This window comes from Bombus vancouverensis, chromosome 1 (genome assembly GCF_051014615.1).
Source record: "Bombus vancouverensis nearcticus chromosome 1, iyBomVanc1_principal, whole genome shotgun sequence".
Taxonomy (NCBI): Eukaryota; Metazoa; Arthropoda; class Insecta; order Hymenoptera; family Apidae; genus Bombus; species Bombus vancouverensis.
Genome location: NC_134911.1, coordinates 1,536,399 through 1,562,144, shown reverse-complemented (window position 1 = coordinate 1,562,144; position 25,746 = coordinate 1,536,399). Strand labels below are relative to the sequence as shown.

General features: G+C 30.7%; 1 protein-coding gene across 1 annotated transcript in view; it reads left to right on the top strand.

Moving 5' to 3' along the window:
• The first annotated feature begins 15,638 nt into the window (after window positions 1–15,638).
• Window positions 15,639–25,746, top strand: part of LOC117161806 (uncharacterized) — a 149,277-nt gene continuing 139,169 nt past the window's right edge. Inside the window, exon 1 of the mRNA XM_033343543.2 lies at window positions 15,639–15,958. The gene's annotated coding sequence lies outside the window, so the exon portion shown is untranslated. The remainder of the gene's footprint in view (window positions 15,959–25,746) is intronic.

The window sequence follows — 25,746 nt, the reverse complement described above, 5'->3', positions numbered from 1 at the left end:
TTGCTGTAAGTACTACTTTCGTGCTATATTATATATATAATTGTTCAAATAACATACATCTCATAAATATAAAATAATATTTATATATAGCATATCATATTTTTACAATCATTAAAACAGCATTACATGTATAGAAATATATGTAATGCCACTTCAAGGATTGTAAAAATATTATGTGTTGGGTTTTTGGGAATTTTGAATTGTTTGACTGCTTCTATCTTTTTCGGGTTTGCTTTTATTCCTTCGTGTGTGATAATGTGTCCAAGGTATTCTAACGCCGGTTGAGTTTTTGGGAATTTTGAATTCTTTAACTGCTTCTATCTATAACTATTATTTTATATTTATGAAATGTATGTTATTTGAACAATTTTATATCTACGATAAGATATATAACAATAAAAAGTAAGAATTTTTACTGTGTATTATCAAGTCTTCCGTTATCGTTATTATTTGTTCTAGTATTATGTTCACGTATGTGGTGCTCGCAATTTCATAAGTCAGATCCAGATCTAATTCATCATAAATCTTTCTAGTGTGGTTTAGATTAGTATAGTAGATTGGAATATAATTATTAGATATTAATTCTTATTTTAATAGATATTAATCATTATTTTTCTATAACTCATACAAATTACTTTCACAGATCTTTGTTGAATGTTTTGAATCGTTATCTTGTGTGAATTTCAAATTTGGAAAAATAATAAATTTCAATTGTTTCCCTGATGTCCATTATATCATATTTTATATGGGAAAATCACACAGAAGCCACATTACACTGATCGATGTTAATCGTTTTGTTCTTGAAAAATTAAACAACTAAATCATGTATTTTACTTCTAAAATAAAAAAAAAAAAATAAAAGTAATCAGTTTAGCTCGTTAATGTACTATACATAAAATTATACAAATTATGGTTTTACATTATATTATCACATATCATAACAAATCATTTATTAAAGGATTTATACAATGCTACATAGAAAAGAATATGATCCTGAAATCAAATACTTGTATTGTCAACTTCATTAACATTAAATAGTCATTAATACGCTAAATAAAAAAGATTTGTTACAAAAATAAGAAAAACTACCATTTATGTCCATCACTGGCATTTAATTGTCTAAAATAGCACGGTGATATAAAATTGAAGAAAGAAAAAGTGTGTTGATATTTGAAAGAAAAATGTATAAAATATTCAAAACATAGCAGTCGTTATATTATTAAATATTATAACAGGCAAAATTTCTACTTAGATTTCATTCTTTTTATTATTTTCATAAAAACATGAATTTGCATAAATATTCGCAGTGTGGCCATTAATATAAAAATTAATGTCGTATCATAGCCGATAACAACAAATCTCGTTTAAACGGAACGCCTAAATCATACTATGTTGAATGTACGCGAGTGCGTAGATAATTTTGCTTTAAATGAAAATGAAAGAAAAATAGCTAACATATCGCGTATACGACATCACTAACAGTTCATGCGATTACAAGATTATCAATTCTTCGTATTCGATGCTGCACTGCGACCAACAAATTAATCCGATTGCAGCGAATTGTCGTTCAACCGCTTTTCAATTCGTAGCTATGGATGAAGTATTAATAACGATGGGCCTCTATGATCAGCCGCTGCCGAGTAATGCGTGTTCGATCACTTATTTAAATCACCATCAACGTGACTATTAACCGTTTTAAAATAATTATCGATGTCATCTGAAAATAATTACTGCATTCGTTCACGTTGATTTAAGTCGGGGAATGAGCAATTCCTACATAATTGAAACATAGAATTTGCTTTGGAATTAGTGATTGTCACATCAATATCTTCGTTTAGTAATCTTTTTAATTCGCGGAATTTTTAGCAGATTATGTTGTTAAAGTTTAGAATCTATTCTAATATTTGTGGAATTTTGAATTACGTGAATTACGTAAGTAGTTTGTTTGGAATTTTGGTTACCTTTCTGATATACGAAATTGATGATAGAATACGTTATTGTAGCATAATTTTATTTCATTCTACTGACACAGTTAACTACTGTGAAAATATTGTTAACATGTAGTGGTATTCTATACCATAGATATGTGTATACATAAAAACAAAGTATATTGAAAACTTACTGGTTGTTAATTACGATGCATGTAATCATCTTTATTCAATTTTCTAAAGCATACTTATTAAACACTGAACAAGTTTTACTCCAATCGTTTCCTTCAGTTCCATATATTACGTATATTCCATTTCCTCTCATATCTTCCTATATTTTTATGCAACCTTTTCTACAGATTTCCATCGATCAGGGGTGTAAAACAATGCTACGGGATGGTGACAAATACCTTTTTTACTCTCTATACAAGAAATGTTTCAGTTTGAAGACAATTCTGTTTAAAGATAATCAATTTAGTCATGTTTTCCAATTAAATCATTGTACATGAGCATTTTTAAATTACATGTTATACCTTTATCCTACATTCCTACATTAAGTATTTATAATTTGCACCTCTTGCACAATAATTTTTTAGCTATTATTAGTGAATTGATGTAACAAGTAGTAGGCCATAAACATTTCTTATATAATTTCATGTTTAGAGAAGAATAACCATATAATGCGAAATTTGCAAAATTTATTTACAAAACTTCACTTGTTTTGTACATATAGAGAGTGGTTGGTAACTGGTGATACAAGTGGAAAGGGGTGATTCTACGCGAAAAAAGAAGTCGAAAATATAGAATAAAAATTAAAAAAAAAATTTTTTTTTTATTTTTCCATCGAGACAACGATCTACAGTAAGATCCGTTATAACGAGACGTGATAAAGTGCACGCGTACCGAGCGAAAATTCAAAGTCGATTTTCTCAAAAACAAAGCCTCAAACGAAAAATGTTTATTCTATATTTTCGACTTCTTTTTTCGCATAGAATCACCCCTTTCCGCTTGTACCACCAGTTACCAACCACCCTGTATATAGTCTAAGGAATAATCTAAGCTGATCATGTTTTGTGTTTCATCTTATATATGTATATATTTATAACAAGAAGAAGTTTTATGATTACATATATAGATTGTTAGTGGGCTGATTGGAAGATATTTTTTAATATTTCCTCGATTCAGATAGGAAAAAGATATTTGTCATGATTTTTGGCGAATTCGTTTCAATATCCAGTAAGAGATAAGTGTATAAAAACTATAGACTTATCCATAAAAATGTGATCTTGAAATCTAATGATCCTAAAGCTTTCTTTGAACCATGTTCTATCCTAAAAATATTTCTATCGGCCCACTAACAACAAAATAATTCAAGCTGATCACGTTTGGTGGTTCACTCTGTTTAAGAGAATTTATTACTATTGACAGCTTAAAATTTGTAACTCATAAAATTTCACTAATACGAGTGATACTACTGATTCAATTGTGTAAGAATGCTCTAATTATTACCTTTATTATATATGGCAAGGTATACTTTGTTTATAATGTGATATTATCTTTGTTATATAATTTTTATTAGTATTATATTACCCTTTTCACTTATTTTTGTTTATTTGTTCTTTTATATGAACTAGTGATTATTTTCTGGTAGTACTAAGACTAGGCAATTGATTTAACAAATAATGTAACACTTACATATGTACATTTGTCTCTCATAGCACTTATATGTATATGTATAACCTATATTACGTCTCTCTCTCTCTCTCTATACCGTACAACGTTGGTAAATAAAGTTTCTTTACATCTCTAAGAAAAGGTTTATATCTCGAGAAAACTCTCCAGTCGAGGTGACTTTTATACACTCAAAGTCATTGTCCCACCCTTTGCTACGATATAATAACTTCATTTTCCAATTTCAAACTATACATGTAGTTTAAATTTTCTTTTAATCTTACCATTACTATAATTATCTTCACATTCCGCGATTTAAATATTCAACAGAGTCAAATATTAAAACAAAATCTAGTGTACAACAAAAAGAGTATGAAGATAGCGAACATTTAAAGCTGTTTCTGCATGTAGTTGCGTAAAAACCGAAAGAGAGGAAAACGCTGGTGATCGTTCAAACGAATTCATTGTACCAGTCGAATTTACCGCCAACCACGATGTAATAAGCATAAATAAAGCTGGATTTGTAAAAGAGCGACTCATAAAGCACGGTAAGCGAGAAAAGTGCACAAAGCGAACTTATGTACATGTTCTGCACGGTCGCAGGCGTGAAACTGCTATTTGAGTCGAGTGTTTGATTAACGAGCTCGCTTTACGCGCGCGACGCGTGCATTTAATCAGGTTATGTAAATTATTGCAGAAGTATTTGACCGTATCGGTATCGCCGAAAGAAAAAGAATTTGTTTTATCGTTCGCTGCATATGGTGAAAATGTGAAGATCTAGCCGAATGCACTTTCGAGATGTTTCAAGATAAATGCTTTCGTTTTTTGATCCTTCTGGAATATGTAGTGGATTCTTTTGTTATTAATTAGATTAAATTTTTCAGTGAAATAGAGTAAATTCTTATTCATTTCTATTTTACAAAACTCAAATGTTTTAATTCACGGATTTGAAAGGAAAATAAAGGTCCGTTTATAAAATGTATCGAAGAATATCGTGCTCCATTTAGAATACATAGCGCATTATTTTGCTAAGTAACTTATGTCCTTTGAAGAGATTTATTAGTTTTCGACTTTATAAAGTTCTGATATTTTAGCTTAAATACTTAGAAGGAAAGTAAAATTTATAGAATGTAATCAAACGTACAGCATGAGTCTCGTAGATGAAGACTTCGAATAACTCGTAAATTATATGTTGTACAATAAAATGTTTTAAACAAAACTCGCATGGTTTTCGATATGCAGTATTGCAAATAATTTGTTTTTACTTCGTTTTACTTTCGTAAATGGTATACCCATTCTTAAATTCAGATAAAGCATTGTTGCGATTTCTCGACTAAAGAGCAACCGGTCAGGTCAAACCGATCGGTCGATATCGTGTACGATATCGAATGAATTAACGCTCAAGGTGGAGAAGGTTTAATAGATCGAGTATTAGAGTAATCTAGCACTGTATTTGCACTTGTTGTATAAAAGTAAAGTTTAATGTTATGAACACGGCGATGGTAAGATCTTGTTGGGAGTGAAATATCTCACCCGTACGGTACGATGTCTGATGATGAACTGAACTCTTAAGTTGCTGATTCTCCCTACTAATCGTTGGGTTTCATCTGTCTCTCGTGCTTTTCCGGTTGGGATTTTCCCGGAGTCTTTTACCTAACCTCAGAGTCATTAGGTTCACAGCTCAGGGAGGACACGTAATTCGGAATTTCCTAAAGAAGGAAATAGGCCTGTCCGTGCTATAAATGGACGGCCACTCGAAATTCCGAAAGCATCAAATTTTACGTAAAAAGATATTATATAAGATAGTGACTAAAATTAATAAGTACTAATTAATGAGATTATTCTCCAATATTACGAGAATATTCTCGAATTAATCATTTTAAAAAATATGTTGTATTGGGCAACAGAATATCTTTATTTACTTCGTGAAATCGACCACCAACATCGGTGCAATCTGCACGTAGTCGCTAGATCATTGCAACGCACTTTATTAATAGATCGTTAACAGGTCAAACATACTTCACTTTTCTGTCTGAAGCATTACTAAAAAATATGCTGTCTTTAATATGTTCGAAAATATGACATCAGAATGATGGCTGTTGTACACATTAAGCTTGGTGATTTAGTAACTAATTATATCGCACGAAACTTTCAAATTTTATAGCCCAATAGTGCATATTTTTTTTAAATGGTTAATTTGAGAATATTTCAGTAATTATTAATTCTAGACCCCGTCACGTATAATACCTTTTTTATGTATAATTTGACGCTTTATTCGAATACGAGAAGAAATCTTAGGTACTTCATTAAAAAAAAGGGGGGACTGAAAATAAAACAAAACTTCTTTTATTCGAATTAATATCTTTGTATTATGTGTGTTATTTTTGACATCATTTGTTATCCAATGCCAATATTTTTGTTAACTATATGCTAGAATTTTTGCAACATTTGCACTAATAAATCAAAATATAGCATTCCGTAGATAATATTATAATTAATAATACATTCAAACTAATAATAAATATTAAATTTGTCTAATAAAGTTGCGTTTATTATATTGTTGATCTAAGTAGTTGATCTAAGTAAAGTTGATCTTGGCTTACTTCATTAACAGGAAGATGTTAATTCCACGTGTTACCAAGTGAATTTAAGGTTATTGTTGCTTAATCAAAGTTCCTTATTCATTGATTTCTAATTTTTAACACGTTTTACTCTACATCATACTTCTGTTATTCTGTACATTATTATAATGTCTTAAATACTAATGCAAAGTGATTAACGTATAGTAATCTTTTATTGTTCTTGAATAAGATAACATAAGAATATTATACGTATAGTATGATAATATCATTTACAAATCATAAATTATGTTAAAAATTTTCAATAATATAATTAAATTTCGCACAATGAATAGCAAGAAAAATATTGTTCTCCTTTCCTGTCATACTATATTCTTAATTATTTTAACATTTCTGCTAGTAAGATTTCACAAATACCTTCTCGTTTCTTTGCTAAAAATAAAATTTCAAGGATTCGCTGTTAGCCGGTCAATGTCATGTAGTAGATCACTGAACTGCTTTGCTATCAACTACAATATCATGCTGAAAAAATGCATTCAGTGGGTCTCGTCGAGTACAATACATTTTATCTAAAATTAGCGAATAAAAGGTTATTTCAAATATTTCTCCTAATACCTATTTATGCTTTTCCTTATTCTTTATGATATTACAGTCTCTGCAAATTTTACATTGTATTTGTTTATGAATCATACAAACTTTTATTCAAATTTTTATTCTGACTTATGAGTAATAGCTATGTAATTATGCATATCTCTTATGCTTATTTATTTTATTTAATATAATACCTACAATTTTTAATAGATGTATATATTGGGCATTCAACTAATTGAGTTTTAGGTTCATATGTATTCTATAAATATGACGATAAATATGCATTAAAGTTTAAATAAAATTAGGTGCAGTTAATGCGACGTTAAAATCTATATAAAAGAACAAAGAAGAAAAGAAAATGAATGAACAGTCGCACCCGAGCTGTCGGAATGCTAATATTGATATGTGTTCTGTTAACAAACTTTTAAACATGTGTGCTAAATCGCAGCAACATAGTGGTAATGGAAAGCTATAGTGGTAATGATATTGGTGTTTGTGCCGTATTATGTTAGTGCTGACATGACGGCCAATCCCATTCCCACATATTCGATATTATATAGCAACATGCTGTCTACAAAGATACAGCAACTAACAATAACTGAAATGTTTTAGTACCGGACGCTGGCTTCCTCAAACACCACGAAAAGAATCTCAGAATGTACTAATCTCACGGAATCAATAAAATCCTATGCGAGCATTGTAAAATTTAAATCCATTCCTGCCAAAGACCAAACTATTGTTCTTAAATCGATGGACGGTTTCAACATTAAGAAATATCCGAGGTCCCAAGACAATCAGATTTATATCCAGAATTTCAAACGTCAGAATCTGTATCTACCTGGATAAAAAGAAATCGTTACATTCTTAACCACTAAATAAAAAACAATAACAATAAACGATATTGAAATTGAAATAAGACCAATACAGTCAGAACAATGTGGTATTCTGTCCAACGCCTACCTTAAAATTTCTAATGTTGGAAATATATTTAAAAAGAACAACATTCGACTCTGTTCACGAATAACCCTTTTGAAAGCAGGAATGTCTGATTTTGAGTATTTGTACATCCTAAACTCGAGACGATATTAAAAAGATTATTAAAGGCTTGTTCGTAATATATATTCCTAGAAGACACACCCTATTGAATTTTCATCACAATAAATAAATTAAATTGTTTCTTAAAATCACACTGATTAAATTAGCTGGGACTGGGATTCATGACCAAAGATTTGCGAGTTGATTTTTCCCAGTCGATTTTCGACTGGCATTTCGATTCATTCGTAGTTATACAATACTTATTTCAGTGCGGTGCGATGGTTCGGAATTCACCTAAAATTGATTCCACAAAAGCTCATTATACCAAAAACAGTCGCTAATAATTTCGGCAGTTGACGCGACTCAAAATGATTAACAACGAAGGAACGAACGAACGAAGGAATGAACGAACGAAGGAACGAACGAACGAAGGAACGAAAAAACGAAGGAACGAACGAACGAAGGAACGAAAGAACGAACGAAAGAAGGAAGGAACGAACGAACCAACGAAGGAACGAACGAACGAACGAACGAACGAAGGAACGAACGAACGAAGGAACGAACGAACGAAATTGTTTCTTACACAGGAGGCGTCATGAGAAACGAACGATTTTTAAATAAACATTCCTTCGTTAATTTTTAGCGTAAAATTAATTTATTGTTACGAAATGATACGTTATTACATGCCATTTTAGAATAGAACTCTAATTTTAAACATTAAGCTTTAAATTTTAGAAGAACAGCCATTGAGGCCCTGCCTCATAAACGGTGGTCCCACCTTGTTGAAATCATTTTGTTTGTTAATCCTTCACCTCTGCAGTTCTGGTTTCAAGAAATTGTTGGTCATATTGATTGAGCCGAGTTTACGGTCGTGGCGATTCCGTTTTTCTCAAAAAAAGTACGAGCAAATGTTGCCAAATCCACCAATAGCACACCAAAACCGTCACTTTTGGGTGGTACAATGGTATTTCATTCACTTCATATGGATTTTGTGGAGCCCACTACCGTAAGTTCTGTTTATTTACTGAATGTAAAATCTACTTCATCACTCATCATGATGGTCGCGTCCTCGCGTTCTTCGATAACTTCGAGCATTAACTCGGCGGAGACTCAATGTTACTGATAATCCTTTTCCTATTTGCTCATTACTCAATTCAGCAGCATGTCGCCGAGCAGAACAAGTTGGACTCCTTATGACGACTTCTTCCACTCTTTTCACGTTCTTCAGTGTCCTTGCAGTTGCTACAGGACTAGGTGGTTTCTTCTTCATTACTGTTCCTCTTGTTCGAAAAAATGTGACCTACTTTGAGATGGTATTGCGATTTGCGAATGTCCCCATAACGACCAATATTGAAACGGCAACGAGAGTCGCTGAGTTTCAATAACCGACTCGCCACTTTTTGCGAAACTATCGTATACAAATCTCGATGCTTTAATGTCCATAGCGACATGATAACAAATGAAATAGCATGACTTGACGCGTTATATGCCCTGCCCCACTTAAGCCCCTACCCCCACTACCTGCTTCGTAATATTCATTTGAAAATCGTCCGTTTCCCGCGACGCACCCTGTACAAATAACAGGGACATGTCCTGGAATAATATCCCTGTGGCTAGACTGCGGATTTTTATGCATCTGTAATAAATTTAAAGGTGCAAAATTTCACAGGTTACATATAGTACACAAAAATATACAAGATATTGAACGTGGAATATTTTCTATAATTCTTAGTGGATGAAATAACTTTCTATGTAGACCCCATTTCTTTAATTTTGTTCCCATGAATATCAAATTGTATAAACATCTCCAATTGACTTATAGCAACGAAAACATAACAACGCCTAACCAAGCGCCAGCATTGTTAATAAAAAATCAAACGTCATCGTTAATATATAAAGAAAAGAGAAACACTGTCGACCCATTAGATACAATTGATTTGCCAACTACTAGAGCTAAAACAAAAAGACCACTTTGTTACTTGGAAGCCATATTTACAGACCATATATCAACAAATTTATTCATAACTATAATAAAAAAAAACATCCGCCACCAAACGCAAACAAGAAAAATTAACCCCTTGAACCATCAAAAGCCTCAATTTAGATCTTGCTGACTCTGCAAAGAATCAAAAGTGTAGACACAAACTTAAGGCCAAATCCTTAAAACTCAATAGCAAATATAGGCACTACAATAAAATTTAAGCAGATGCCTTAAAATAAAACTTTCCTATTCAGACGTCTATTGTCTAAGTCAAAGAGTACACAATCCACGATGCTCAAAAACTTATCTAAAAGAACGACCTTCAAGATCGCGCTATCTACACAAACTTCATGAGTGTAATTCAGAGATTGCCAAATTCAGTCAAAAGAAACAAAAATGATATCATCAAAAATATATTTACAATTTATTCCTAGCTCGTTAATGTGAACAAAAATATACCATTATCTGGGTATTCTCTCATCAAGGAACTATCGGCAATGAAAAAGCAGACACTAACTCTAAAGAAACAATTCTTTCCTCCAAATGGAGCAGAGGTCCCTATCGCTTATTAGGGATTCGTAAACTATGCAGAATTCAATATCAGAGAAGAATGTAAGCGGTTGTGGATCGCATCTAACAGAGTAAGAATCCATAGCACAGTCAAGGATTTTTACCAACAAATCCTGAACTGCAACGTGAACAAGAAGGAGAAAATACTGTCTGTTCTGAGGACACAGGACAGACTAGAATCACGCATAAACACTTACTCAAAAGCGGAACTATCCTATTACAGCTGTCATACCCCATTCATCTCCGTAACAGTATAGTATCTCCTATACGAATAAGGAAGGTTTGAACTGCAAAGGTGTCAACACGAGATTAATCCGGACAGTGCTATGATCATCCACAAACATACAAAAAATACCATTGAATCCCTGACCGACTCAAATCTATACTATAAAATATGAACGCCAAACACACAAGATCCAGTCGCTAATGGCATGGCTGTTGTGTTGATGCGATGTTAAATCTTTATATAAAATGAAAATTTCAGAATGAGTTTAATTACAGTTCCTAGATACTGTTTCATTCTACGCTATGAGGATAGTTTTACCTTTCATAGACTAAGTCGATGATAAATTTCTGAAATAGTCGTTATATATAACGTAATATGATATATTATGTATTGCTTAAACAGATCTCCAGATTCCATTCCGCACATGTAATACAAAAGAGATTAATAACTATAACCAATAAAATAGAAAGAACATTTTACATATTATATGTATTTATCTTCAAAATGCAACATAAAATCATATGTTTCAATCTTATTTGAATTATTATTACATTTTTATAGTCATCATCTAAGAATAATTTTTAAATTTATATTAGTTCACAATCTTGTATATTCTATCGCAATATGTTCTAATATGGTTTAATAAATTAATATTCCTATGCATTTTAATAAGTAATAGTGGAATTTAATATGTCGAGCCGAATGACGATGAAACATATTTCTAGATATTACAACAAATAACGATACGATTTAATAATCTAAATCTTAAAATACATACAGTGGAAAGTATTTAAAATAAATGTGTGTAAAAACACATAAATTGTCAACTATTTAGTATATAAACTACATCCATAATAATTAAGATAATGGAAAATACGAAAAGCAATAATTAACAAGCTCATTTATTCATCGTCTGTTGCGAGCAATTCGTGACAATAAAGCATACTAGAGGGTACTTGTAAGGAATGAATCAATAGAAGCTGAGAGAACTACATCGAACTGATATTTCATATTTATACCGGTGAATTTTGTGCTGAAAGTTGTACCGTATAGTTTGGCGGCACTGAGATAGCTAGAACCGAGATTTGTTAAACAAACTTTCCCACGCAAGATGACGCATGGGAGGAAACAGACGAGCAGCAACGAACTTTTTTATGTCGGAAAGGAGATAACCACTGTAACGTGCAAATGTCTGCACTGGAACAATCTAGATACGCGAGTCGTACCGCCATTCATAAAAGAGACGCTTCAAATCCTCCAAATAGAAAAATGGTAACTTATATATAACTTTTTAATCTTTCTCAGATTGATATTGGATTTTCATAAATTTATTTATATCAAAAATTTGATATTTTGAAATAATTTTTATAAAGTTGATGTTCAATCATAAGTCTTATAGATACACAAACAAATTTTAACCCTTCGAAGCTGTAACAAAATAACAAAGAATTCAGCATTAACGATTTAGAAAATAACTATCTTTTTGTCCAAGATTTCTTGCCCTTTTAATATATCAGCATGTTTAAGCATTTGTTGAAAATATAATAGTAAATGGTGCATTGTTATTTATATAAGTCACCTAACACCTTGTACGATCGATTATAGATTTTTAAGATATAAATAGAAGTACTACGTATTATTACTGCATATTATTGTTTATATAAAATTTGTAAATTCCACAAATTTTTAGTGTCAGATGTTATATCTCTTTTTCTTTATACAATAAACATTTCAATAAATTTAATCAATGTTAGTATTCTTACTCTATTAGATCCAACCCTACGATATAATACTAAATGTAATTTTATAGAATATAGTTTACTAAAAATATGCATATTTTGTATTTACGTTATTCTCGCGTGGATACACGTGTTGCATAAAACATTTCAATATAAATGTTATCTCATTATTTTATTTGCGTTTTCATTTCATCGTTGTATCCTTAAATCACAATATTAACCTTCATAATTTCCATATTGCATATAATTTCCGCACTTCGATTGATATTTCCAACTGTTTTATAATTTAACGATAAAAATTGGCTCACGAGCGTGTTTCAGATTTCTTGCTCAGTATGTTTATTATGTTTATGCATCTCGTTGAATGCAAGTTTACATTTTACTCATGTTGTGCCGTCATTCACGACGAGTATCGTGAAACATAAACACCACTATACATACTGATATACGAGTTTTACGTTTTATTTTTAGTCAGATCGTTTTAAGCTTATCTCTGCTTGAAAGTGTTAACGTTGTTCAATTATATATTCACGAAGCAGCTGAAAACTTTAATGGTCTTCATAGAACTGACGTAATTAAACGTATATACATACATACTTTGTACTTAAATGCAAAGTTTACCCCAATCGTATTTTATACTTTTTCAAATTACTCTTATAATTCTTTCATTCCTCTAAATCTTACCAATTCGCAAATATCACGGCTATATCAAATTTTCGATTACTTCACATTAAAGTTCTACAAAAAAAGGTCAACTTTTCCTTAAACTACTTTTTAATTTTTATAAAGCGTTAGGAGTATGGAATGTGAAAATTAAAAATTTTTATGCAATTAATTTAATTTTTAAATCATAAAATTAATATTTTAATAGGAAATTTTTGTTCGAGAGTGTATAGGTAATTTTAATTTATGATTAATTTGTATTAAGGAAATATATATAATAGATATAATATATATAATTAAATTATTTTTATTTGTAAATATTACAACTATGAACATGTTTGAATTTAAGCAATATTTTTCAAACGCTATGAAACTTAAGCAATAATTTGATCTCAACCATTAATAATCTACTATAATGATCAATGTGATTGTAAACAATTAATTAACAACGAAAAAATACATGAAGCAACAAAATGAAGAAATATTTATTGTTACATAAAACAATAAAATAAAGTTAATTAAAAGAAGCATTTGATTTAATTAATGTCTGTGGATCGTCAAATATTGCGATGTTTTTGGAATTTTAATAAGTGATTATTGTAAAAGTGGTTATCGATTTCAATGGCTCTGCTTATTAACTTGTTACGAATTACCTTTTGGAGTTACGTGTCGCAGCTATCGTATATCTGAGAACATCTATACGCGATATGTATAACGAGTTAAACTCGACTTCAAACTTTGATAATTACGCACATATAGGAAATATTACACTATCGTAATATTTCAACGTAATATTTTGCGATGTACCATTACATTCATTGCTATGTGATTATAAAGACATCATTAAAAACGATAAACAGGAACTATTATGAAATAAATATTTACACGCATAATATTATAATATTTTTGTAATAGAATTTCTATTACAAAATGTATTAATTACTACATAAGTTTTTATTCTGTTTTCGTAATTTTTCTTACGTGTATGGAAACATTGTGAGTTTGATTAATATTTGTTCCTTAGGTACATTATAAAAAATGCTCATTTTTCAACTATGTATACTATAATATAAATAAATGAAAGATATTGATACAGAAATATTAACTTTACAATATTTTCTAAAACTACATGACTTAACAATTAATGTATATTTTTTAATTCGGACTATTCTAAAATTTTATTAACTTTTTTCAGTATTAAGCATAGTGAACATCTTATAATTATAAACGGATTATTACAAAAATTCAAAATCTTACAATTAAAGAAAGAAGGAGAACATTTTTATGTTTTTAATTTCTAAACGGTTATTTTTAATTCAATAATTATAATCCCAATATAACCACAGCAGTTAATATTTATTATAATACTTTAAAAACTGTCACTTCATCATTTTATATCTTTTTAAACACACCTATTTTTAAGCGTATCCATTTTTCCCATTCAACCGACATTAATTATGACTGATAGGTAGTAATCACTTCAAATTTTTTATTTGATCAATTGATTGTTTAATTCTTATTATTATACGAAATCGCCAAAATAAAATTATTGTTCAATTACTGAAGTCGTCAGTCGACAATTATTAACTTGTAATTTTGAAATTTCATTAAAATTCAATTTGATGCACACAAATGTTTAAGTACTATTTATACTATTATATTATTATATTATTATTTATATTTTATTTATATGTATATTTTTATATATTTATATATTATTATATATTATTTATACTAGTTATACTATTTAAGTATTATGTTAAATACCACACTTATATGATATGTACTGTATGTACACAACCCATGTCTCACTTCATGTTTACATGTAACACTAGAGTAATAAAAATGCACCGATCATAATTCAGTTGTTAAGCCTGTTCGTTTCTTATTTATTTGAAAATATTTGAAATGTTAGAGATAATTATGTATTCTTAAATACTAGTTGTGCGAAAGAATTAACAATTAAATGCCTATTTTAATTATCAGTTGGGATCATATATTGTTAATAGCGATTGATAATGAAATACTTCGAGTGCAATCTCCCAACAACGCTGGACATAATATTCTATGAGTATTCTATAAAATGTATTAATCCTATTATGACCTTCGAATTTGTGTCTCCCAAAAAAATAAAAAACATCACTAGTTTTGAACGTGACTCAAAGACAATAGGATTAATATCTTACAACGAAATTATGCTTTAACTTTAACCAATCTAAATAAAATTATCAACACCAATATAATATTCCACCAAACATGAAACAACAAATCGAAAGAAAATATACCAAAATGTACCGACTCAAAGACAAAGATATTCATCAACAGACGATAGAAACAGCTGCGAGGTCTTTGACTCTAATTCTAGTAACGATTCCTATGTCGAAACTGACCTATCTCTCGCTCAAACAATATTATTCTAAATCATCGGGTACCAAGCCGATCTCGCAAGATTTTGGATTAAATTAAGATTAAAGGAGAGTATCAAAGGCGAAAGACGACTCTTCTCGCGGGAGCTGATGATCTCGCGCTTTCGAGCGAATGTATGATACAGTGTGTAGAATGTTGCTCGCACACGGACCTGGCGGGGGAATCAGCTAGCTGGCAGGGGAATAATAACGAGCCGGACGACACGGAGCGAAGTCAGAGAGCGGACGAGGCTTTATAAATCTCGAGGATGTTCGCCGGTGCCGAACCAGTGACACCTCGACTGCGATCGATCGTACTGGTACTGCCGATTCGACGAATTCGCACGATATCCACGTGCTCGTCGCGAACCGATTCGCGAGTGTTCAGTTTCGTCAACATACGGCAGACAAAGTTTTCCAAGAAGCTTAATACATGTTATAGAGTGCTTGAAAAAAGAAATATATAAACCAAGAACGTGCAACAGAGAAAATCTTGTGGATACAACTAGTTTCGATCAGAAGAGTATCAGCGAGGATCGATCTATCTCGAGAAGCTACTTTGTCGTAAACGTAAGTAATCGATTTTGTAGAATATCTTCTTAGAATAAGGAATATTTGATTTTACTTAGAACTTTGCGTGTCGTTTAGATGATTTAAAAAAAAAACTTGATTAATGAATGGAGGGCATACGGGAAAAATATGATATATCCCTTTTTGTTAACTTTTTAACTTGTATATCACTTGTGACGACTAAGAAAGAGTATTTTAAATAAGAGATACTTAGAAAAGTGAGTAACTTGATAGATTCGAAGATATGAATCATTGAAAATAGATAACGATAATTTTCAATACGAAAGTAGATAACGATAATTTTCAATGCGAAAATAGATAACCATAATTTTCCATACGAAAATAGATAACGAAAGATTTCTATGATTTTTTTAATATGACTGAAATCTATTAGGGCATAGAATCTCGTTATAAAAATATGTATATTCTATTTTAAAAACTATGATTAGTATTTTTTCAAACTTGAATGTATAAGTGTCTATACTATTATATTGTTGCGTTTGTTATTGAATGGAAAATGTGGTTTGAAAAGCTTAATGAAATAGCATTTAAGAAAAGAATCGTTTTACCTACTAAATATTATAGTGTATAATAGTATAGTTCTATATTTCACGATATTTCTTTTACTTTATAAATATCCGCAGTTTATTAATAAATGTTAGTATCGGAGACTGTTCTGTCAGATCATGTTTAATATCTTCTTTCATTAGTTTCATAGTGAATTAAATGTTTTTACTGAAATGTTGGATGTATTATGTAAATTTGTAGAATGAATATCCAGTCATTTTATACGTACTTTCAAACAATCAATATGTTCTATTTAGAATGTACTACATAATGAATTCATATTAAATTACAAAGATATAATAGTTTTAAATGGTCATGGAGAGTGTTTTATTTAGAATTCGACACATAATGAGGTAATATGAAATTAAGAAATAATAACTCTTAATGAAATATATAAATAAAATTTACTTATATTTTATTTATCTTCCATTTATGTTTTAGTATACTTCGCACTGATTAGAGTTTATACTTAAAATATCATAGATCCTTAAGAAGTATTGATTGTACTATGAAATTTTGCGCGTAGAATATTTTACAAACATACTAGGGATATCAAGTCATTGAGTATCAAAGTCTTAAGCTTAGAGCTAAGAGTACCGATATAAGTTAGAAATAAACAAAAATAATCAATTGTATCTAATGTACGGTTACATACATTTCATAGTGTGTATATGATATTTCGTTTACAAAAAAAAAAAAAAAGAATAATGCCAGGAAATCACATAATTCGTGAAAGATGATGCAACATTCGCGAGATAGTCAGTAGATATATCAGTAAGTATTTACTTAGGTTGTTTGTAGTTTCATTAATGGTTCCATTCATCTATCGTTTTATTGAATAGAAATGATAGTATACTATCGTGTATTTATCGATAAGTTGAGAACATTTCATAGATATAAATACTTCTTTCATTTATTTTTGTTCGATATCATTTTACACAGATTAATATTAGATTAATTAAATAATCCGCAATTATTATATTTACCAATAAGTATAATTATTCGCAAGTTTTTGAACTTTAAAGGAAAATAGATATTTTCCTGCGTTTTATTTCAAATCATTATCTATTGTTCTTAAGTGATTGTCTTTGAAATATGACGAAAATATACACAAGAGGAATACATATCAGGGACATAGAGTTAAGTTACACAGTTGAAAGATAATTTACTAGAGCGATTATATTTGAAAATATTTAATAAGTCTATCATACATTCTTTGTATATATCAAGATAATTATATTAAAATTATAAATATAGACTAATGAATAATAGTTGTAATTGTAATTTGGAAATCTTCTTTTTATGTTATTTTGTATTCTAGTAAAAAATTCTCTTTCTAAATTATTTCATTAAAACGTGCTATTTTCACACATATGTACATATATAAAATCCTTATCTTTAAAATAGTACAATCCTATTTTGTTGAAAATTTTCTTGCAAAACAATTCTAAAAGGAGTTAATGAAATCTGTTAGTAACTCTATTATGTCATTCATTACTTCTGCAATCTTACTTAAGTGATAAAAAAATTAACCGCTGAATATAAAATATTCATTAATGTCAGTATCATCCATATGTAAATGAGATCTTTTCCGGTTAGTTAGTGTCTATAGCTTCCATAATTTCTATAACTTTAAAATAGTAGTTTCAAAGTTTTCAAGGAAACATAAATGATTTATTTACATATAACTACTCTTCGTTTCTAAGTTCTTGATTATAGAGTTAATGATACTTGGAAAAATTATATTAATTGCTTGTGTCATTTTGAGAAATTTGTGTTATGTAGGTATCGTGAAATTCAAGACTTAAATTGCTTGGTATTTCAAATATTATTTCAGTATGTCATCGGCGAAATAAATTTAAAAAAGTAATAACAATACAGGCATGGACATTTTCCCTAGTTATATACTGTTTTATTTTTTCAAATTTATTTTTAAACTTTTTCAAAGAACGCCTTCATAATAGAATAGTGCATAGATTATTTTGTATGAATTAAGACGATATATAACTCGCAAAAGTATTGAAAAGGGATGTTATTGATAATTTTCGTGACTTCATCTATTACAACACATTTAAATGAATATAAACAATTTTGTTTTTTAAAAAGAAATATACGTGGGATTGTAGTGTATCGTCTTGTAGTTACTGTACGGGAACGTAACTTTCTTTTAAGCTAAGCTACAAAGAAAGATACATAAAAACAGAGCTAACTGCTAAATTAATTTACAATAGCAATTTTTTGTATGAATTTTGTAGTATATTGTTTCAATTCATATAAAAAAGTTTATACAAAATCAATTAAGTAATATTCGTTATTAATTACTTAAATAATTCAAGAAATTCTTGATCTAAATTATATAACATATTTTCAATTTATTACGAAATATGAAATGATTACAATTAATTTGAGGAAGTTGGGTCAATCTAAAAGGAAACATATAATTAAATATCAGTTGTTCGACTGCTGTTAAGAATCATTAATGGCATTTCAGTCTAACGACATACTGCTTAATTATTACCTCTTTTTGTGTCAGAAGAGCGATATGAGTCACCTAATTAGAACGCATCATATTTTTTGTTAGGTAAAAGAATTATACCAGACTTTACTCTGTCGTCATTATAATCAGAATAATTATGATATATTTGCGAAGTGTACTTGTATAGTTTTCTCAGTGAAATGACTTTTTTTTAAATTAAAATTTCTTATATTTTGCGTGTGGAAAATAACATAATAAAATAATAAACGTGGAGTTCAATTTTTCTAATATTTTAGAAAAACATATATATTTATTTTATAATTTATATGTAAAATATAAGTATATAAATTATAATTCACATTCAAAATATTAAAAAAATTAAAGAAAAAAAGTTAGACATGTGTAAATAGCATTTGATATAGTAAAATATGCAATAATATACATTCTTATCAATAAGTCACAGAAATTCCCGTTTAATTAAAATTAGCAAGTCTCGCTAATTGGAAATCTTAAACTGTAATTAAATCTTTAGAATATGGTATAATTTAATTTTTCTAACAATAGACCTGGTTAATCAGAATCAATTTCATTTGGTAATTGCAATACTCATTTATGCTTATTTTAGGTGTATTAACTGTAAATAAATGTACTATGACTTATACTCCTCATGTGTCACTAATAAAGTATACAAGAAAAATGACTCGTACTTGTATTACGTGATCGCAATGCTTATACATCTCAAATACAATACGTGTTTCGTTAATATACAGCAGTATATGAAACAGGAAAGAAAGAATATTCTTAAATAAAACATGGTTTCATTGTAAAGAAAAATATCTGAGTCTGCATGTGTAATATGTAATTAAGTTTTCCTTCTATAATATTTTTGTATTTTTAAATAAGTTAAGTAGACAATTTGGGCAGCTAAAAGCTAAATTAAAATAAACGCGAATTAATTCTTTGTGTACTCGATTTTATTAAAAGTACATAATGAAATTATTTTACTAATCATGTACACTAATTTGAACGTAAATTAAAAATCATAAAATTTTGGAAATTATAATAGATTTCAGAATGCAAAAATAAATCTTTTTGAAAATTATTTGTTAGTAATAATATAGGTAATGATGATTCGACCAACCATAAATATATTAAATAATAAAAATATCCCAAATATATATACAGCGTAATACAAAAATTCACAAAATACAGGACAGAAATAAATTTTCTTTAAATCGAAAATTTTCTCTCAGGAATTCTCTAAAAATATTTATTCAATTTTTAAGTCCTTGATTTATTTCGTTTCTACTTCGTAAATTGAAAAAAAGGTACTTGATTTAAGAGAGAAACAAATGATACTTGCCAATTTCGAAAACACCTAGAATTCTTGGTGTGGTACATTTTAACGAAGAATACCATTTCACCACAAACATTCTTTCGGATCATGCTGAAAGCGTTGGAATTGCAGAGAACGAGCTTCGAGAGAGGATTTTAATCGGAGGTGACTGATTGCTGGCAGCTGCTGTTAATCAACATTTTATTCCTACCGATTAGGTTTCCCATTATTTTAGGGTGCAACAGTGAAATGACCTCTCAAATATCTTGAATTTGTCTTGGAGTTTTATTCAAAACATATTGAATTTTATTTAATCTGTATTATTATAATATAATTCATTTAATTCTCTTGTATTCGATTTTGTCTGGTTGAGATTAATGTGAAAAAGTTTTGCGATTTACATATATGTGGGATTTTCCGACATATATTGATGTATATATACACGATCCGGTAGAATAACATGTAAAAACGAGCGTGACGTGATCCCTTGTGGAAAAGTAAGAAAAATATATAGAAAAAATATTTTCATTCTCGGTTTAGTTTTTGAAAAAACCAAGTTTGAAAATTTATCAAGTATACTTGAACATGACTAATTCCCTGATTGAACAGGATTAAATAATCGATGTTGGAATTCTTTCAAGAAGCTTTGTTTTCGAGAAAAATAAATTAAAAAATTTTGTTATATGCATGTACTAGAATGATTCTTAATTAAACACGTATAAACTATTTTCTTGAAAATAAAGCCTTAAACGGCAAAATTTTATTGTACATTTTCGATTTATTTTCACGTATAGAATTGTCTCGTATCGATTACTTAGATTTGTCCAGTTTGGAATTAGCCATGTTCAACTATACTTGATAAGTTTTCAACCTCGACTTTCTCGAAAGCTAAGCCAAGAATGAAGAAATTTCATTCTATATATTTTTCTTATTTTTCCACAAGGAATTATATCATGCCCCTTTTTACATGTTATTCGGCTAGATCCTGTATATGTATATATATGACCATTCAAAATCAACATGCTGCCGACATTAACGTTACCCGATGTGCACCATGAGGTCACATGAAGATGTTTCTCATAATGCTACTACTGAATGGAGCATCTGCTTCTTTATTATTCTCCGACACAATAAATGACTCAAAATAAGAAGATTTTTCTCCCCTCTCCCCCCCCCCCCACTGTCAAATCAATTTGCTAATTTATTATATGAGGGAGATCTCTCCATCCTATTCACGTAAGATATTGTGGTTGCATTGTAAATTTTCAGTAGCACCCATTGTTAAGATTCTAGAGCTAACTGCACTGCTAGCAGTTCTTTATAGTTTACGTGATATCTTCTCTGTTTCTCGTTCCAAAAGTCGGAGATGTTATTGGAACCATCTGTTGCTCTCCAACTCGTGCTTCACACGTCCCCATAAATTTCCCTTTTACAGTCAGCTGTTCTGATACCCTTCTGTGCTACTGGCAACCTACTAACCCATCAAGCTAGGTCAGATAGAATACCTCTACAGGAATCTTTTTCTTATGGTCGAAGTTATTTGCTCTTAATGCTGGAATATTTTCCTTCTCTAGAAATCCGACGTATCATTAAACTATTATTTGTGCAAATTCTTAGGTTGACCGCGTCTTTTTAACTAAGAATAATCCTAAGTCGGTTTAAAATTTTTTCTATTTGCCTCCAGGTAGTTCGATACTGGTAATTAGATCTAAAAGTTTACACCTATTGGTCGAAATTATACTACTTTTTCTTTCATTAATCAGGAAGCCTAAGGACTGCAGCAATTCTGTCGTCCTTGCGATATTCGTTTTACACGCCTCGTAATTGTCTAAGTAGACAATTAAACAGATTTTAGTACTTTTATAAAAATAGATGGACTTAACTTTAGACCGAAGGGTAGGCATGTGAATGGGGAAAATTTTCCTAGTCATTCGAATTTGAAATATCTCCGGTTCTTCTTATATATTGCAATTGTATAGTAGGCATTCTCCAGATCCATCATACGCATGTAACAACCCAGGATAATTACCTTTTCTAACAGTCGTATACCCTCCATTTCAAAATGATCGGCTCGGATGAAGTTATTTAATTTCTTTAGATTTAGAATAAAAAGAAACAAACCATCTGGCTTTTGGTGTAGGAAGTAGCTGGGTAAGAACTGATGTTTTGCTCGCTCTGCATAGTTCTATTACTCCTTTCATTAAAAGCGAATTAATAGTTTGTTGAAATGTTTCGTGGTCTAACTGACCTAGTGTACCTCGGAATATCTTTTTCTGGATAACCTCTATGTCAAACCTTACCTTATATCCCTAAACACAATTTAAAACAGTTATATGACATTATTTCCTGCCAATGGTTTACCAGCTTTTGTACTTGTTGTTATTTCTATACTCAGAGGTAGGATCACAATAGTTATTATTTTATTGAATGGATAAATCTATTACACCGTTGTGAGCCAAAAAAACCTTTATTGCACGCGCTTACAAAAACTAGGGATAAAAACAAAAAAGCATCTTAAGCCAATCGATTAAATCTATCGATTGCAAGTAGGATTATCTTCTAGTTACTATTTCTTCTAACTAACGCATCTGCATATGGATGGCGAGCACGAATTCACGTTGTCTTTTTCAACAGTACTTATATTTAATTTTGCATCCGTCCTGATTTCTTTCGTTGCAGCTCTGGTATGGGGACATTTGATTTGTCAACTGAGTTTGATATTTGTTTCTGAATAACAATCTTGGTCTTGATTGAGATCGATGACGTGGGTCGTCCTGTGAGGGGTTCGCTTGATTGGGGAACAGTCTCCCTCACCGCAGCCTCATTGAATTTAAATCTTGTCTTGATGTCAGAGGTATCAGAAGCTTATTAGTGCTCGACTTCTTTATAGAGTTAGGCATTGTCTTTTTGTATCGATGCTTTCTGCTTCCCTTATTTTGTCTGATAGATTTTTTCTGAATAGAATTTACCTACTCCTACTGTAATTAATGTGATTCTGGACTTCATCTGCCTATAAATTATGTCCGCGACTAACTTTCAGCACCGCCTAACTTCCCAATTAGAAACATTGTTTATGCTTCCTCTCTTTTCGATTAAGGCAGACATGGCTCAGTCAATGGTAGTCATGACTGATGCTGTAATTGTTGTCTCTTGTTCAACTTCAAGGAGATCAATGGGTTAACTTTCAACACTTCTAACCTCGCCAGACGTGGGTATTTCTCCGATAGAACCTCTTACTGGATTCCGTTTTGGCACCAGTATTTCCATCTATTGTGGATAGGGGCTGCCGTTTTTTATTAAATGTATTTGAGGCTAAAGGGCTTTTTCTTAGAATTTCTTCGAGCTCAGTGCCCAACGGTTCTTCATTCGCGGTGTACCCATTGACTTTTTCGTTGTTTTGTACATTTTCCTTGTCATCTATAACACAGATATTCTTTTGTTTGAGACCTCAATATACGTCATGCGAGCGTATACTGTTTTGTATTATTATATCTTATGTGGTAATCTATCTCTTAACGAAGAGGGCAGAAAAACCTCAAATTCTCTCTAGCCTGTACAGGTACGTAGGATACCGTTCTTTCTTCTTCTTTTTTGTACTCTTTTTGTGTACATACCAAATGTCACGCGAGTGCCTGTGTGGTCGTCAATGCAGACAGGGGAGCTCTGTACTGTTCTGTACGCAGGTCATGCGAGCGTTCGTGTAGAATTCTCCTTAAGAGGGAGGAGGTGAGCACTCAACGCTGCTCGAGAATCGGAACACGTCGTCCGATCTTTTCCTTTTTTCGATGAATGCTATAAAGAATGTTCAGAATTTCGTAATACTTTCTTTGAGATTTTTTATTCGCACTATGTCGATTTTCCCTTCTTCAGCCTCGCTGCCCTCTACATCGTAATCTTCAGCTGATTTGCTATCGTTAGTGGCGTCGTGATCTGTATCCGACCTGTTACTTCGCTATTTGATCTGTCGAATATCCATCTATTCCTGCCACTTTTTTAACTTTTTCCACAGGATCTCTACCTCCACACTTTTTGTTTTCTGTTTAGCCGTAACTAAAAAGCTTTCGCATACAGGAAGGGAAACAGGAATATCGTATTGACTCCAAGCACAACGAAAGAATATGAAACAGATGCGTAACATCTACTCAAGCCATATCAAATATATATACAGGGTGGTTGGTAACTGGTGGTACACGCGGAAAGAGGGTGATTCTACGCGAAAAAAGAAGTCGACTTTGAATTTTCGCTCGGTACGCGTATACTTTATCACGTCTCGTTATAACGGATCTCACTGTAGATCGTTGTCTCGATGGAAAAATTAAAAAAAAATTTTTATTCTATATTTTCGACTTCTTTTTTCGCGTAGAATTACCCCCTTTCCGCTTGTATCACCAGTTACCAACCACCCTGTATATGTACTACGATGGTTGCGGCTAACTTATTCATGCGTTGCCAATATTGGACCGGACAGTTAAGATTGTCGTTAAGATCGTTTGACTCTTGGTTTTCGACTAACCATTTGTTCTGATTTGGAGATATATTTATGGTGTTGGTGAAGGTTTTTGTAGTTTTGGCATTGATCGTAACAATATCATTCTTTATATTGAGTGAATGCAAATTGCACAAAGGATCCGTTTGGCCACAATACGCGTGAAGTGTGGAGTTCGTAAATGTAGGAACATCTGCTTCGTTGGACAGTATTCCTATACGCCACGGCATCTTTGTTCACCACATTAAAATTTGTAAAAGATATTGGATTTGGAAAGTTTGTAGCACTTTAACATTTAATGTATTAGAAAAATTCGAAAGGAATTATTTACTGGAAATTCTTGTTAAAGTCTTCTGTGCAATTACGAAACGTTCAATTTGAAGAAAATACTGCTCATAGTTGGTTATCGAGCTTCACATGTCGACGAAGAGGAGACACATAATGTTCGTCTAAACTATTTCATTCATCTATTTCATTGAACATATTTCATTGGACATGATTCCATTATCACTTAATCTGATTCTTACCAAAGTTTTTTAATGACAACAAATTGAACACGTGAAAAATCTCCAAAATACTTAAAAGAATTAATTATTTTATAAAACGAAGCATTAATAGAAAAAGTGTTAATGAAGTAACTCAGAAATAACAAAAATGCACTGAAGAGGGAGATACATAAAAATTATTCAACAGTTCTATAAAAGTAATGCCTTTAGATTTCTTTTAAATCCAGCTATAAATTTTCCAAACATTCCAATATCATCTTCACTTCATTTATTGAATTACAAACCAATTTTCACACATATTCCACACGTGAGCCAGCAGTCTCCCTTGAACCTCCCCAGCGAGGACACTTCTGGCGTTGCATCACGTTTATTAAAAATACGATACGCGAATCATAGACAACAATACCTTTGTAAGAA